At 40.0% G+C, this 16791-nt stretch overlaps 1 protein-coding gene across 9 annotated transcripts in view; it reads right to left on the reverse strand.

The window, feature by feature from the left end:
- Nucleotides 1-16791, reverse strand: part of PDLIM5 (PDZ and LIM domain 5) — a 213389-nt gene that overhangs the window by 146807 nt on the left and 49791 nt on the right. The window lies entirely within an intron of this gene.

Consider the following 16791-nt stretch of genomic DNA (forward strand, 5'->3'; position numbering starts at 1 on the left):
AATAGAACATAGCTAAATTACCTATCTCACCACTCCGCACACAAGGTAGCCTTAAAATAGAAACGCTGAAACCTATGGGCATTTACTCAAAATGTACCCAACTGAAGCAATGTAAATACCCTGAGTCCAGTCGTAACATAAAGGTAATGATCAATTAAGAAAGTAATCTAATCAAATGTCACACACTAAATAACACTTTTCTTACTCCTTTGCTCCAGTTGCCTCCTAAAGCTGAGATCCTATCATCTCAAGATGTTCAGTTCCAAATTTTCAGAATGACCCACCTTTTGAGGACAACTTTTACCCTAACCGCCACCTTTATTTTCAAAACACGGGAGCACAGAGCTCACATAGCCCCTGGGACTTTTGCCTCTTCCTTGGGTACGACATATAAGGAAATTCCTACCTTCTGTGGTTCTTCCTTTCCTCTCCCATGCTAGTCTCTACTCTGATCACCTATCACCCTGCTCTTGCCTGCTGCCTACAGCACGTCTTCTAAAGACCCTCTACCCTCCTACTCTCCACACTCGCCTCATCCCTTCCTCGGTTTCATTTCCATAATGACAACCTTACTACCACTTGGCACGGAAGAGTTCCATCGTGGCAGCTATTGAGCAAAGGAGGGTGAAAAAAACTTCAAATATTTTTTGCTTCTGACAATGAAGAATAAAGCTGAAGCCTGAAATGTATCCAATCTGTAATTTGTCATCAACCTGTTTCCAACTTCAACGCAAGTTCCATAAGGTCAGGGATCATATTTTATACATTGTTCTTCTCAAGAGCCTTGAATATTGTTTAAGTATTAGAAAAATAACCGATTAAGCCACAGTAAATAAGAAATCAATAAATCCATTCATCAGTTTCATATACTAAATTCCGGTAGAAATATACTTAATTCACCAAAGAGAAAAATATGAATTCTAATGTGAAAATGAGACTTCAGTTAAACATGAGGCTGAACCTAAGGTCAAAAATCAAACTGATTTCCAGCAGAACAAAGTAAATACATTTTGGACAGTTAGTTAATATATTTTTTCCGAAGGATCTCCAAAGAGATATTAAAACTCCCCTTGGTAACTTTATCTAAGGAGGGTCAGGAAGAGCTTCATTGTATTTAATCTCAACTCCATCATCAGAAGTGTAAACAAATGCTCATCACCACTCTTTCATGTTCTTTAAACTGTCAAACTTCTTTTGTCTACAGGCTTTTTTTTTTTTTTTTTTTGAGCTTTGTAATATTAATGGTCTTGGGATTTTGACATTAACATCTTTTCTAAATCTTCAACATCTTCATCATATAATACTCAGGCTTTCTACTCAATTTAAACTAAAGACCAGGAAGAGCCTAAATTTCATGCCAATGGAAAAGGCTCAAAGCATAGAAACAAATGTAAAACTTGTGAAAGGTGGCATCTCACTGAATCCTCCTGAGAGCTTCATTTATCCCCCAAACCACTTTTTCAAGCCATCCACTCAACAAAATGATAAATTTTCCCCCTTAATGGATAGGATATATCACTATTATGAGTTGTGAACAGCTCAGGAAAGACTACAGGGACACCCGTTACTTGCGTAGTTCATTTTTTCCTTTGTTCTTGCAAGTCTAAGCAGCTTGCGTTTGTTTGAAGCAATAATAACTCTCTGTCATCAGTAAATCTTGTACATATTATATGACAGCCATAAGTGTGTGTGTATTTCATAAATTCATAATGTGTAGGAAGGAAGCAGTCACAGAAGGCTCCTGGGTCAGGTTTAGTATAAATCAAACTAATCATAAGCAAATGCTTCTCCTTTGATCTTTAAATATATTTTTCAGTACTGCTGTCCAATTTTCCATAAACTCAACTGTAGTGGTATGCTTCTGTAAAAACACTGCTTTGTGGTCTCACTTAAGTTGCAAGCAGACTTGGCTACAGATGTTGAAATTACCTCTAAGCTTCTGTTTACTGATGCAGAAACTAGGGCAACCATAGGCTCTCAGCATCTTTTACTGAGCGCCCCCTTCCCCCCCCCCACCCCACCCCCCGCGCCCCCGCCATTAACTTATCCAGGAAAGGATCAAATTTCAACCACCTGTACTTGGGACTAAAACTCACCTCAAGGGATGCAGTTTAACTCTTTTATCTGTAATTACAGATTTTACAAGATGTTTTCTCTTGAAGAGGAAGTCCAGTCGTCAGTAAGCAAATGGGGAGACGCTGTGTGTGAGAGTGTGTGTGTGTGTGATGTGTGATGTGTTTGTGTGATGTGGGAGAGGACAAAAGGAAAAATGGCATCATGGACTTGGGCTTCCCTCGTCTTACTCTAACCAGGAAATACCCAAAGGCATATGTTCTTCAGCCATTTAGACAAATAGCTCCTCTCACGAAAAATGACCCAGAAAAAGTCTCACGACTCTTCCCTGAGCACCATCAGTAGGGGACGGGGCTTGGGAGGCCTGCTGTCACCTCTACCGCTACTCTGGTCTACAGGTGGGAAAAGAGCATGTCAGAGGGATTAAATGACTTGCCCACATCCGCAAAGCAAGAGAGAACACAGTTTCGAGTAAAGGCTCTGTAGCTGGGCAAACATGAGCTTGTGTCATGCTCTGCTCTCTATGACGTGTGCCCTGCATGCACGAAGCCTCTCTAGGCCTCAGCCGTCCCTCCTTGAAAATGGGGCTATGATTCCACTTGCCTCCCAGAGCTATTGAGCTGATCCAGTAAAACCCCAGCACAGCACACACCACACAATGCACAGGGACAGTCACGGCCGTTATTATCGTCATAGTATGCCATCCATCCAAAGAGGCAGGACACCTACTTCCAGGGCACACAGGGCGGAGAAGACAGCTCTTCAAACGGACTCTTCTCTTCCCTCCTTAAAGGAAGACCACCCCCACTCGCCTCTTCCCTCTGCTTCTGGAAGCCTGACCTTCCTCCTCACTTAGCAAAGGGGCTTGATACGCCGCTGCATCGATCCTCAGCTCACCATGTCCTCCTCCCTGCTTACCACTCATTCGGGCCTGAATGTTCCAAACTCCGTTCCCACAGGATGGGGACCCCGTATCACCACTTGCCAAGACAGTGAGAAGTTGCCGCTGTACCAGCAGGCCAAGGGATGAGAATCAGGACGGTAATATTGGCGAAGAAGTCTTGAGTTGGGGGTCAGGAATGGACAGGAAGGAAAGAAAACAAGAGAAAAGAAGGCAAGGGGAACAAAGGAGGGTATTGGGGAGAGGGCACAAGAGGGACCCAAGGCCACAAGGGAAGAAAGAACCATGAGGTGTCCCAGTTTGTACATCAATGAACACATGTACAAAGTTCTATGTAAACTGAAAAGCACATCAAAATGATAATTATAGAAGCGAGATCTTACAATTTGATTTGAGTAACTAACCTAAATGACTATAATTAATAACTATGATTTAGAGCCAATTAACTCACTGTAATACTTACGTATATCATTAAACATGTCATTAACTTTATTGTACTCAAATAAAATTTAGAACTAAACTTTTCCCAAATACTTAGCCTCCATACAAATGTGTGGCTCCTTGAGTTTTTCTCCTTAAAACTTTTCAACAAAAGAGGAAAGTGGCACTACATCTTTATAAAACTGCATTGAGGAGTTTCTGTTGCAGCTCAGCAGGTTAAGGACCTGATGTTGTCTCTAGGAGGATGCGAGTTCAACCTCTGGCCTCGTTCAGTGGGTTAAGGATCTGGCGTTGCCATGAGCTCCAGTGTAGGTCACAGGTGTGGCTCAGATCTGGTATTGCTGTGGCTGTGGCTTAAGCTGGCAGCTGCATCTCTGATTTGACCCCTAACCTGGGAACTTCCAGATGTCACAGAAGCAGCTGTAAAAAGAAAAAAAAAAAAAAAAAAAACTGCACTGAAAGTAAAATGTTAATACCTGAAGACAGCATACCACTTAGATAAGGTTCTCAGAAATGAACCAAATAAAAAATCTGTCTTATTCACAAAGAAGTATACTACTTGGGATTCATAAGGAGTTATAGACATACCTGTTAAACTAACTGTTCTCTGTAGCTATTACTTCTTGAGAGCTCATCACAAAAACAAACCAATCATTGAACAGATAGCAAAAAACAAGCAAAATCAACAAAAGCATTAAAGGGTTTTCTTTTCTTTCTTTCTTTCTTTTTTTTTTTTTTTTTTGGTCTTTTTGCCATTTCTTGGGCTGCTCCTGCGGCATATGGAGGTTCCCAGGCTAGGGGTCCAATCGGAACTGTAGCCACCAGCCTACGCCAGAGCCACAGCAATGCAGGATCCGAGCCGCGTCTGCAACCTACACCACAGCTCACAGCAACGCCAGATCCTTAACCCACTGAGCAAGGGCAGGGACCGAACCCGCAACCTCATGGTTCCTAGCCGGATTCGTTAACCACTGCGCCACGACGGGAACTCCGGGTTTTCATTTTTAAAAGTTAGAACCGAATAAAGCATATATAATTTTATTTTTATTTATTCATTTGGTCTTTTTAGGGCTGTACCAGCAGCATATGGATATTCTAGACTAGGGGTCTAATCAGAACTGTAGCCACAGCCTACACCACAGCCACGGCAATGCCATATCCAAGCTGTGTCCGAGACCTATACCACAAGCTATGGCAACGCCGGATCCTTAACCCACTGAGCAAGGCCAGGGATCAAACCTGAGTCTTCATGGTTCTTAGTGAGATTCATTTTTGCTGAGCCACAATGGGAACTCCCAGATATCATTTTAAATAAGTCCAGCTTTCTAAGATTTCTCTATAAAATGAACGTTTAATACAACTGCCATATTGATTGCCCAAAGCTTTGTCATAAAAGGGCAAAATATTTAGCCACAGGAGTGATTCCAACAGTCTTAGAATTCTCTAATGAAATCTCTTTCCAGATCACAGGAAAAATCTTAATAAGCACACAAAAACCTCTATTTGTCTTCCCCTGGACATAAGCCAGCAGTTACAAACCTCAGAAAATAGGTGTCAGCAATAGAAGTGATTTTTTTGTTTGTTTTTGTTTTTGTCTTTTTGCCTTTTCTAGGGCCGCTCCCACAGCACATGGAGGTCCCCAGGCTAGGGGTCTAATCGGAACTGTAGCCTCCGGCCTATGCCAGAGCCACAGCAACTCAGGATCTGAAGCCGCATCTGCGACCTACATCACAGCTCACAGCAATGCTGGATCCTTAACCCACTGAGCGAGGCCAGGGATTGAACCCACAACACCTCATGGTTCCTAGTTGGATTTGTTTCTGCTGCGCCATGACAGGAACGCCCAGAAATGATTTTTTGAAAATATATACGCCCAAGAATACTACAGAGATCATTTTATAATATAGATAACACTTTAATGTCAAATGTTTTCTGAGAACAATTTATGCTGGTTAAAAAGAAATTTACTTTGGCATTAAACCTATTATGTTACAGGTAACAAGCAGGAGACAGGTACCTATAGAATGAGCCACTGCCAATGTGCCGATTTTCAACCTTGCGCATATTTTCAACAAAGATGGAATGTTTGCAAATGCGTGACCCTAACACCATGGGTATGACAAGAATGCCATCAGGCTTAGTAAATGTAAAAAAGGAACACATAAATATGACAGCTACAGAAAGAAACACTAACAGAAAATTCCCATGCCCCAAAGCCATGGGAACTAACCCATGGGAAAAAATAAAAGCTATTGTTTTTCTCACAGCGCCGTTACCAAAATTTGGAGAAATACATACACTAAAAAAAAAATTACATCAATCTGGCCAATAGGACCTTCCTGAGGCAAAGGAAAGCAAAGAGAAAAATCATTCTGTGAATTAATTACCTAAGTCATTAATACCTAATTAACAGAGAATCTTTAATGATGCTTTAAAATGTATTTTCTGGAGTTCCCCGCGGCTCTGCAGGTTAAGGATCCGGTGTCGTCATTGCTGTGGCTCTGGTTACAGCTGCAGTGCAGGTTCGACCCCTGGCCCAGGAACTTTTGCATGCCCTAGGTGTGGCCGTAGATAGATGGGTAGATAGATAGATAGATAGATAGATAGATAGATAGATAGATAGATAGACAGACAGACAGACAGACAGACAGATAAAATAATAAAATGGATTTCCTAGTAGAACCTACTGTAGAATAAAAAATTTCAATCCAGATGATTGAAAGTATCAGGTGTTCATCTCCCATATACCTCCCAGAATACAGTGACTGGGATTTTTTACGCTACCACCTGCCCCCCAAAAACACCTAAAGCCATGTGAGCGTTACCCCAAAAGGGAGAACTCACAGAACTTGTTTTCCTGCCAAATGACACATGTGCCTCCATCACCAAGAAATAGCACAAATCCACAAAAATGGTCAGTTTTTAGCCCCTCAAGCGCACAGAAGAACATCTGAAAAGCACTCATTTTTTTTTTTCCCCAGACATATCCTTGAAGGCCTTTTTCCAATCCCAATTCATTTACCATCACACCAGTGCTCATTAATCTGCCCTACATTATCACACTCGGCACTTCCAGGTGTTCTCTCCTGCACTGCTCCTTGTCACACTGGACTGGCGCCTTGATCAGCAGGTAAATGCAACTCAACTGCACACAAAACGTCAGTCGCTGGCCTGGGCGTCTCCTGCGAACATGCCTCTTTGAAACTGGAGGTCACCTGGAGTTCATTCTAACATCTTTTCCTGTGAAATAAAATGATTTGGCTTTCTGTAGGTTAGGATGGTAAGAAAACAAAAAAACCCCAGCGGTCACTGATATTGCTCCGAGAGGAAGTTTGTAACATCCTGACTCATGGGAGACTGGCTCCTCTCACTATGGGCCTTAATTTTTGGCTTATGAGTCAAACTGTAATCAATTTTGCCCAAAAGTCTGAGAATACACCTTATATGGTAGCAATGAAGAGAATACCTCAAAGTATGTGTCATGAGGCCTTACAAAACCAAACGGAAGCAAGAGGGTGATTATGCCTCTCGACTTACGTAGCCACTGAGCTACCTAGTTCAAACAGATGTTTGTTCTGCTAACGTTGGTTCCAACAGTCTAAACGTATTTCCATGATGAGTCCTTCTTAGTTGAAACAACATCTTAATTCTTCTCTACCGCTGTCTTAAGAAAATAGAAACATGCCTTCTTAAACTGTAATTCACCATTAAGATGCCACCTGCCATTTGCATTTTACATTAAACCCTATGTGGTTAAAGTCCAGAGACTTTAATGGGCTTTGTAGTTAATATGTGTGCATATATTTCTAGCAGAAATGTGAAAAGTAGGGTAGTTTGTTAAAGAAGAAAAAAAGCGCAAACATCTCAAAATCAAACGAATTTGTTACTTACAGAGAAATTAGTGTTTCTATGTAGCCCACTCTATAATAATAAGGACAACGGTAAGGAATGTCACAGGGAGCCATAAAGGTTCAAAATGAGTCCGTCGACTCTAGTTTACCTGAGAACAGATTAACAGTGAAATTCACATCGTTCGACCAGTCCTCCTCATGAGGTTCTTTCCAATGATGAGATAAACGCCCCCTAAAATTGTATGTAAATTGTGTGCGAGTACACACATATTTTCCACTGAGTTGGTCCATAGCTTTCCCCAAATTCTCAAAGGCATCTATGACCAGAAGAAATGTTAAGAACTAATGATTTAAGGAAACCTTAGAACAGTGTTTCTCAAAGTGTGGTTCCTAAACCACCAGTGCCAGCACATTTCAATGACAGGGGAAACAAATCACAAGCCCTCAAAACCCACAACCTCAAGAAGCTTCAAAAGAAAACATAACAAAGATTCCGTCGGCATCAAAAAAGAGAATTAATATTTTTTCAAAGTGATACAAAATCATGATTTCACATGCTGATGGCAGGTAGTGTAGCCTAAAAAAAGGGGGACTCTCTTTTAAACGTTTAAAATCTTCATTGCATAAGTCACTAATATTTAATAAGGGTCTCTTCCAAGGATGTACTACATTCAGTACTGAATTTTGAGAACAGGCATGGCCCTTTCTCTCATCTACCATTTTCTACTTTCTAACTTCTCCCACGTGCGTGCAACTCTCCAAAGCAGTGCTCTTCAAACTATCTGTGATGAAAGACACCATCTGTGGGGAAAGGTTTCCTCCCGTCTGCCTTTACCAATTCTTCTGCAATCTATGATAAAGATAAATTCCTGGAAAAACAACATTTAAAGATAAGAATCAAAATATAAGGCCACATTTTTTATCATCAGATTCAGTAGACATATAATTACTCTAGTGAGCTACAAAGTTTCAAGATATTCACTCTTCATTTCTATCCTTGTTTCATCTCAAACCACAACAGTTTGCTGGTCTGCAGATCAGCAACGATGCTCTTTCCAGGCAAGGACTCTTTTATATCTCTTTAGGTCCACTGTACAAGGACTTATACATAATATACATAAACATCTGACAAATCATCACACTGGAAATTAAACAGGCTATTATTTAATAAATTAATTCATTTCCAATTTTTTTTCCTCTTATGTTAAAGTGATGAATGATACTGTACGTTTATTTTGGCACACTTATCTGACTTTTTCTTTAAGAATTGTTTCCAAAAAGGTACACACATTTAAATTTTTGATCCATAACATTAGACTGCCAGCAAGAATATCTGCAGCCATTTATAATTCTGCAAACTGTGTAGGAGAGTGTCTGTTACCCACACTCTTGCAAGCTTTAGTTTTATAAAAGAAGCCTGAGGTTAGTAATTCTAGCTCTACTACTAACAAACCCTGTGACCCTGGACAAGTCATCTACACCTCTGGCCTCACTGTGCTCAGCTGTGCAAGAAAGTTGGATCCAGTGTTCTAGGGTCCCTTTCAACTCTAAACCATAATAAATATTTATACAGACTTCAAAACGTCTCATTAGTCTAAAGTCATTACAATTAGTATCCATTATTCAGGCACTAAAATAAATATTGTATAATCTCCAATTACTTCATATATATTTTTCTTATTTCTCTATTACAAAACACTAAAATGGCAAACAGGGGTGCTTTTCAAAAATCTGAAACTGCATCAACACTAGAAACTCAAAAGACGGGATTTCTGAGTTAATTAGGAGAGAAGAGAATCTAGCTTTCCTACATTTTCAGACCCCACGTGAGTGTTTCTTTTGGAATGAATTCGCCCAAACGATGAGAATCTTCTTTGCACTGGTAGCAGCTGAGCCCTCTGGCATTTAATACTGAATTATGCCTTCATTCATTCATCACACATGTACTTGTTCATTCATTATATATTTACTCATTCATTCTTCACATATTTACTAACATATGGACCAGATGCTAACAACTATAAGAAGAAATTATGAGGCTAATGGGGAAAGCAAATAGTCACTGATCGCATCACTTAACAACTACTTGCCAAGTGTCTCTTATGTGCCAGGCTGTTCTAGGCACGGTGATACAACAAACGAGTCCTTGCCCTCATGGAACTTTAATTCAGTCAGCTGGAAACAGACACTGAACATACAAACGTGCAGAGATGCAACTGTCAGGCAGTTAACAAGTATTACAGAAGAAAAATAATGCCAAGGAAAGGATAGGAAGTGTCCAGAGATGCTCTTTTAAGGTAAGGTAGTCAGGGAAGGCGACCACGTTACCTGAACAGAGACCAGAACACAGGAAGAGAAAGAGCCATGCAGATATCCAGGGGGGAGGCGTTCCAGCCAGAGGGACAGGTAAAGGCAAAGGACACTCTGGGTCACATCGAGCAATAAAGAAACATATATAAATTATCATCAACGCAAAGGCTGGAATGCCTACTGCATACCTAGGTGGCGTGAAGTTTCTCTGTGATAAAGACAGTTGCTCTGAGTGCTCGACTGGGTTGGAACTTGCAGAAACAAAATGAAAGAGATGCCTGTACTCCGGGCAAAACTAAAAGCATGCCAAAAAAAACGCTGATAGGAAAGTACTACCATTTCCATGAAATGGTAAGTAGTTAAGGGTGTTCACATAATCTGGAGAAAGTGACAGGGAAACCGACAGCCCGGGCCAGCGAGGTTGCCAAAGCCGTACAGGAAAGGGCATCATACGTGACCATAAACAACTTCAGAAGAATCTAAGTCAACAAGTTGCTTCTACAGCAATTTGAGTGATCTGCTTAAAATGTGCACTGCCTAAAACGGATTGTTTACATTTACACCCATCACTCCTGGATGCCATACTGTTTCCCAGAAATCCACACCTGTCAACTCCTGGTTCCTTTCTTTCAGTGCCTGTTCTGCCGCAGGCCTCCCCTCATTCCTCAGAGAAGATGGGTAAGTCTTCACTCCATCTGTGTCTCTGGAAGCGTGGCCACGGCCTCCTTTGTGCATCTGCAGCCTTTCAGAAGAACGAAGACTCCTCAACACTTGGACCCAAAGAGGTAACATTTCTGTATACAGAATTATTTTCTTATCCCACTTGGGATATGTTGAGGGGGAAAAAAACATCCTAGGAATCCTTTCCATCCCGCTCTCTTTATTTAGGTCAGAACGACCATCAATACCCCTTTATGGGTCTCCTGGTGCCTTTTCCTGCCATCCCAGGTTTATTTTTCTAGCCCAATCATCCAGCCTACACAGTCGGCTTTTATCAAGATAGCACCAGATGTGGGTAGGCCGCTTCTAGCACTCTGGTCGCTAGTCCCAAAACACTGATTTACCCTAGATATTTCCTCCCTCCACAGAAAGCAAACACACCATGACAAACAGCAGCCAGACATGGAAAGGAAATGTTCTTACGTCAGCATCACGATTTTTTTCCTTCTTCACACTGAAAGTAAAAGAAACTGGAGCAACACTGAAGGACTCTTGTTCCAGTGTGACTGGTGTACCATATGTGTCTGAGGTCTGGGCAACACAGGGCTTGGCAGGGAGCAGGGTGCCAACAGCCGTCAGAGAAAGTCGAGTAAGCAATGTCACTGTCCCCACTTGTGCAAAGTCTGCACACAGGTGGGCGTGAGGGAGCGGAGGGGCTAGGATCTGGGTTTGCCTGGTAGAACCTGTCGGAAGCACAGGGTCTGCTGTTTCATCTTCACCCTGTTCCCCACTTAATGACATCAGCGCTTTGATGAATCAAATCACCTCCTTCCTCAAGAGTAAGAGCCCAGAATCACTTAATATAAGGGTAAGACTAACACCATTATTGTTCAAGAAAACAAGGGTTTACCGGCAGAAGTTATAGGTAAATGTAGTCTCTATATGGAGCTTTTATTATGTAAATCAACCATATCAGCATTACCAACAGTTGATCATTATTGAATGATGAAAGATCAATGCTTTATTTAAAAGTCTTTGAGTTATATTAAAGTACCTGACATGAATTTCATTCTTTCAGCAAATGGTTAATGAGTAAATGATATACACCAGCACATAAGGTATCCTGTGTGTATGTGTGTGTGTGAGAGAGAGAGAGAAGGGGGGTGGTGGTAGGAATATGTGGCGAAGAGGGGACAAAAAAGGGAAGGTAACAGTTATATTTTTTAGTTGTTAAACGTATGTGTAAGCCCGAAAATAAACCCATGCACCTGTGGTCAATTAATCTGTGACATGGGTGGCTCAGCAGGTTAAGGATTGGGCATTGTCACTGCTATGGCTCAGGTGGCTGCTGTGGCGCAGGTTTGATCCCCTGCCCAGTAACTTCTGCATGCCCTGAGAATGGAAAAAAAAATTATATAAAAAAAATTGACAAAGGAGGCAAGAATATACAATGGAGAAAGAAAATCTCTTCAACAGGTGGTGCTGGGAAAACTGGACAGCTATAGGTAAAAGAATGAAACTAGAACATGTGCTAACACCATACACAAAAAACAAACACAAAATGGATTAAAGACCTAAATGTAAGACCAGATACTATAAAACTCTTAGAGGAAAGCACAGGCTGAACACTCTTTGACATGAATTGCAGCAGTATCTTTTTTGATCCACCTTCTAGAGTAATAAAAATAAAATAAAAAATAAACAAATGCGACCTAATTGAACCTAAAAGCTTTTGCACAGCAAAGGAAACTATGAACATAATGAAAATACAAACTAATGAATGGGAGAAAATCCTTGAAATGAAGTGACAATAAAGGATTAGTCTGCAAAATATACAAACAACCCATACAACTCAAAACAAACAAACAAAAAACAACCCAATCAAAAAGTGGCCAGAAGGTCTAAATTTCTCCAAAGAAGACATACAGCTGGCCAAAAAACACATGAAAAGCTGTTCAACATTGCCAATTATTAGAGAAATGCAAACCAAAACTACAATGAGGTACCACTTACACCAGCCAAAATGGGCATCATCAAAAAGTCTGCAAACAATAAACAATGGAGAGGGTGTGGAAAAAAAGGAACCCTCCTATACTGTTGGTGGGAAAGTAAGCTGGTGCAACCACTATGGAGAACAGTATGGAGGTCCCTTAAATACATACGGAACTACCACATGATCCAGCAATCCCACTCCTGGGCATATACCCAGAGAAAACCATAATTCAAAAGGATATATGTACCCCAACGTTCGTTATGGAACTATTTACAACAGCCAAAACATGGAAGCAGCCTAAATGTCCATCAACAGAGGACTGGATAAAGATGCAGTACATATGTACAATGGAATATTACTCAGCCACTAAAAAAGAATGAAATAAAGCCATTTGTGGCAGCCTAGAGATTATCATACTAAGTGAAGTAAGTCAGAGAAATACAAATATCATATATCACTTATATGTGAAATCTTAAAAAAATGATGCAAATGAACTTATTTATAAAACAGAAACAGACTCACAGACTCCAAAAACTTATGGTTACCAAAGGGGAGAGGGATGGATTGGGGGTTTGGGACTGGCAATATGTATATGGAATGGAGGAGAGTCAAAGGGACCTGCTGTACAGCACAATGACCCTACCAGTATTCTGTGATAACCTACACGGAAAAGGAATCTGAAAAAGAACGGATATGTGTATATGTATTACTGAGTCACTTTGCTGTACAGCAGAAATGAACACTGTAAAAAAACCTGTACTACAGTAAAATATTTAAAAATGAAAAAAGTTAATTTTTCTTGGAACATGCCTCCCCCCCAAAAGAAGTATGTGTAATTAACAAATAGTATTTATAAGTCAAACTACCATTTACTGAGTACTCACTACACACCAGGCACTATGCTAGGCACTTTTCTACTTTCTCTTTTAACAAAATCTTCCATTTCTACATGCAAAAATCAAAGATCAGATAACAAATGAAAAATGCTACATCTGCTCTCCCATCTCACAAGGTAACATTTTGCCTTAATATTTCTTCAATATATGCACACATCTATCCAAAAGTTACACATTAAGAATACATTTTGAAGAATATCCGGCAACCCTTGATTAGCTTAGTTGTTATTCTCTGCTGGCAGTTATTATAAGCCATTTCCCCAACTTCCAAGAACGAGAGAGAGTACCATACCATATTACAATATTACGTGAGCTGGAAAACTCTTACTCTGGGAACAAAAGCCTATAACTGGTCCATAAGTTCTTCAACTAGACTGTTCAACATTACAGACAAAAATCAGACACCAGTGTGCTCACATGTAATGTCTAACAGCTCAGAAACTGTTCCTTGCAACAGATTCCTTAATCACAGACATACTTCATGGACTAAAAACTGTTCTGGCACAAAGCCAATGGACAAGAAGCATAAATTTTCACTGAGAATTCTCTAAAGAGTTACAGCAAGCTTCAAGAGTAAAGATTTTTTTCCAATAAGTATTGTTTGTTTTGGTATATTTTATTTTCTTTGGAAGCAACAAGAGAAGAAGGAGAAACACTAGGCATTTTGCCCTACCAACAAACCAAAAACTTCTCTCCCTAAAGCAATGTAAAACACACAAAAAACTGGCAGATATGACCTAGCCCTAGCTGAAAAGGAAATTTTCGTATATTTATTTTCTTTAAATCTAAAGCTATATCTAGATATTTTATTGAATAAATGAAATCTTTCTCGATTTTCACTTGATAAAATCAGTAACAATTTTTTGGAAAAGTTTGAGAAGGACAGGTGTTAGCCAGGATGTGGCAAAAAGGGAAGCCTTGTGCACTGCTGGCAGGAATGCAAATTGGGGGGGCCACCATGGAGAATGGTATGGAGCTTCCTCAAAACATTAAACGTAGAACTATTACCGAGTTCCCATCGTGGTTCAGTGGTAACGAGCCCGACTAGTATCCGTGAGGACATGGGTTCGATCTCTGGTTCCACTCTTTGGGTTAAGGACCTGGCATTGCCATGAGCTGTGGCGCAGGTCGCAGATGCAGCTCAGATCTGGTGTTGCTGTGGCTGTGGTGTAGGCTGGCACCTGCAGCTTTAATTCGACCTCTAGCCTGGGCACTTTCATATGCCGTGGGTAAAGTCCTAAAAAGGCCAAAAAAAAAAAAACCCAAAAACAAAAACAGAATTACTATATAATCAGAACTACTATATAAACAGAACTACTATATAATCCAGTAATTCTACCTTTGAGTATTTATCACAATAAATACTATTTTGAAAACACTATTTTGAAAAGATATATGCATCCATATGTTCACTGCATCATTATTTACAATGGCCAAAATACGGAAGCAACCTAAGTGTCCATCAATAGATGAATGGATAAAAGTGTGTGTGTGTGTGTGTGTGTGTGTGTGTGTGTACATACGCACAATGGAGTATTACATGGATGAACCAACAGGGTACTATGCTATGTGAAATAAGCCAAACAGAGAAAGACAAATACCATATGTTTTTACTTCTGTGTGGAATCTAAAAAATAAAACAAATGAACAAATATAACAAAACAGAAACAGACCCATAAATCCAGAGAACAAATTAGTCATTGCCAGAGAGGCAGGGAATGGAAGGATGGGCAAAATAGCTGATGGGGACTAAGAGGTACAAAATACCAGTTATAAAATAAATAAGTCACGGGGATGTAATGAACAGCACAGGGAGTACGTCAGTAACACTGTAATAACGCTATATAGCATGCAAAGTATAAAAATATCAAGCCACTATGCTGTACACCTGACACTAATATAAGTCAACTATACTTCAATTTAAACAAGAGTTAGTAACACAAGCTCTGTTTCTTGGAGATGACTCAATATTTGTTTCCAGTAACTTTTTATAAACTTAGAAGGTATGTATACCAATTCATAAATGTTAAAAAAAAAAAAAAAAAAGGGTAAAGAGAGTAGTATCCTGGGTTGTGGGAAAAAAAAAGACTTAAAAATTCCTTATAAAGATACAGAAAATGCAGAAGAATAAATCTATAACTCAGTATTTAGATTCAAGAATAAAAAATTCAAAGAGAAATTCATAGTTAATAGCATTTGGAAGGCTTGACAAGCAGCTCACAAAAATCAGGGAGATTTTAAAAGGCTCTGTTATCCCTTTAGTCAATAGTGACAGCCTGTTGGGTTTTTTTTTATTAAGTAGTAATACAGTCTTAGATTGCGTAACAAAAAAAAAGTACTATCCATTTCAGGGAAAGTGTTAGCCCTGTTGTATTCTATATGTTTAGACCATATAAGAAATACTAAGTGTAATTTAGGACCAGAGAAATAACCATAGTCGGAAGACTAAAAGATCCAGAAGTTGTATCATACCAGGAATTCTTATGAAAATAGATGGTGCTGTAAAGACAGAGTGTATAATACAATAGTGGACTAGAATTACTGTGGTTTACAAAGCAGTGATTCCCACACTTGGCTGATCAAACTCTCTCAGGGCACTTTTTAAAAGGATAGGTTATGGATGGAGTTCCCACTGTGGCTCAGCAATAATGAACCCAACTAGTAACCATGAGGACACCGGTTTAGCCCCATTCAGTGGGTTAGGGATCTGGCCTTGCCATGAGCTGCAATGCAGGTTTCAGGCATGGCTCGGATCTGGCATCAGTGTGGCTGTGGTGTAGGCTGGCAGCTTCAGCTTCGATTCGACCCCTAGCCTGGGCACTTTCATATGCCACAGGTACAGCCCTTTAAAAAAAAAAAAAAAAAAAAGATAGGTATTGAGACGCATTCTGATTCAGAAAATCTGAGCGACAATCCAGGAATCTAATAATCCTCTAGAAAGGAACAAGGGTCTATGGGTACAAGTTTCAGAAAGAAAGATTTCAATTCTCAGCACAGGTAAGGGCTTGAAAACATTCAGAACATTCCAGAAATAAAATGATTTCCTTGCAAAGTAATGAGATTCCTATTCCTGGGTATATTCAAGCAGAAGGCAGACAGCCACATGCTACGGGTACTGTACAGGAGACACATGACTCTGAAAAGGAGAGACAGCGTAAGTGCACGATAAATCATCGGTGAGGAAACAGCCAGAATGCAAGAGACCAGGACTCAGTTTTAGTCACACATGGTAAATGGTCTTCCTCCATGACAGTAATACGGCCGTGAAGCTCTGATTTTCATTAGACATCCGTTACTTCAGATAGATTGCAAACATTTTTTGCTCTACTGTAACAAATGCTAGAAAATGAAATATGAGTTTCGTTCTAGGTAGAGTTCAGAGAAACTAAATGTACATTATTAAAATAAATAATAAGCATGGCTTCAAAATTATTGCAAAATAACTTTCTGTTAAACTGTGATGACACTGGTAAATGGAAGAAAGAAGAGAGTAGGTCTCCTAGGCCAGAAAAATTGATTATTCAGGGCATTACAAATTACCTCCACAGAGGAGAGTTATACTGTCCCATAAAGATGTAACAGTAATCACTCCAAATGGCAATAAAGGAGCTCAGAGAAACAAGCAGATCAGGGTGAGAACCTAAAAGGAGTAGAACTCCAAAGTGG

The sequence above is a fragment of the Phacochoerus africanus genome, chromosome 10, assembly GCF_016906955.1.
Source record: "Phacochoerus africanus isolate WHEZ1 chromosome 10, ROS_Pafr_v1, whole genome shotgun sequence".
Taxonomy (NCBI): Eukaryota; Metazoa; Chordata; class Mammalia; order Artiodactyla; family Suidae; genus Phacochoerus; species Phacochoerus africanus.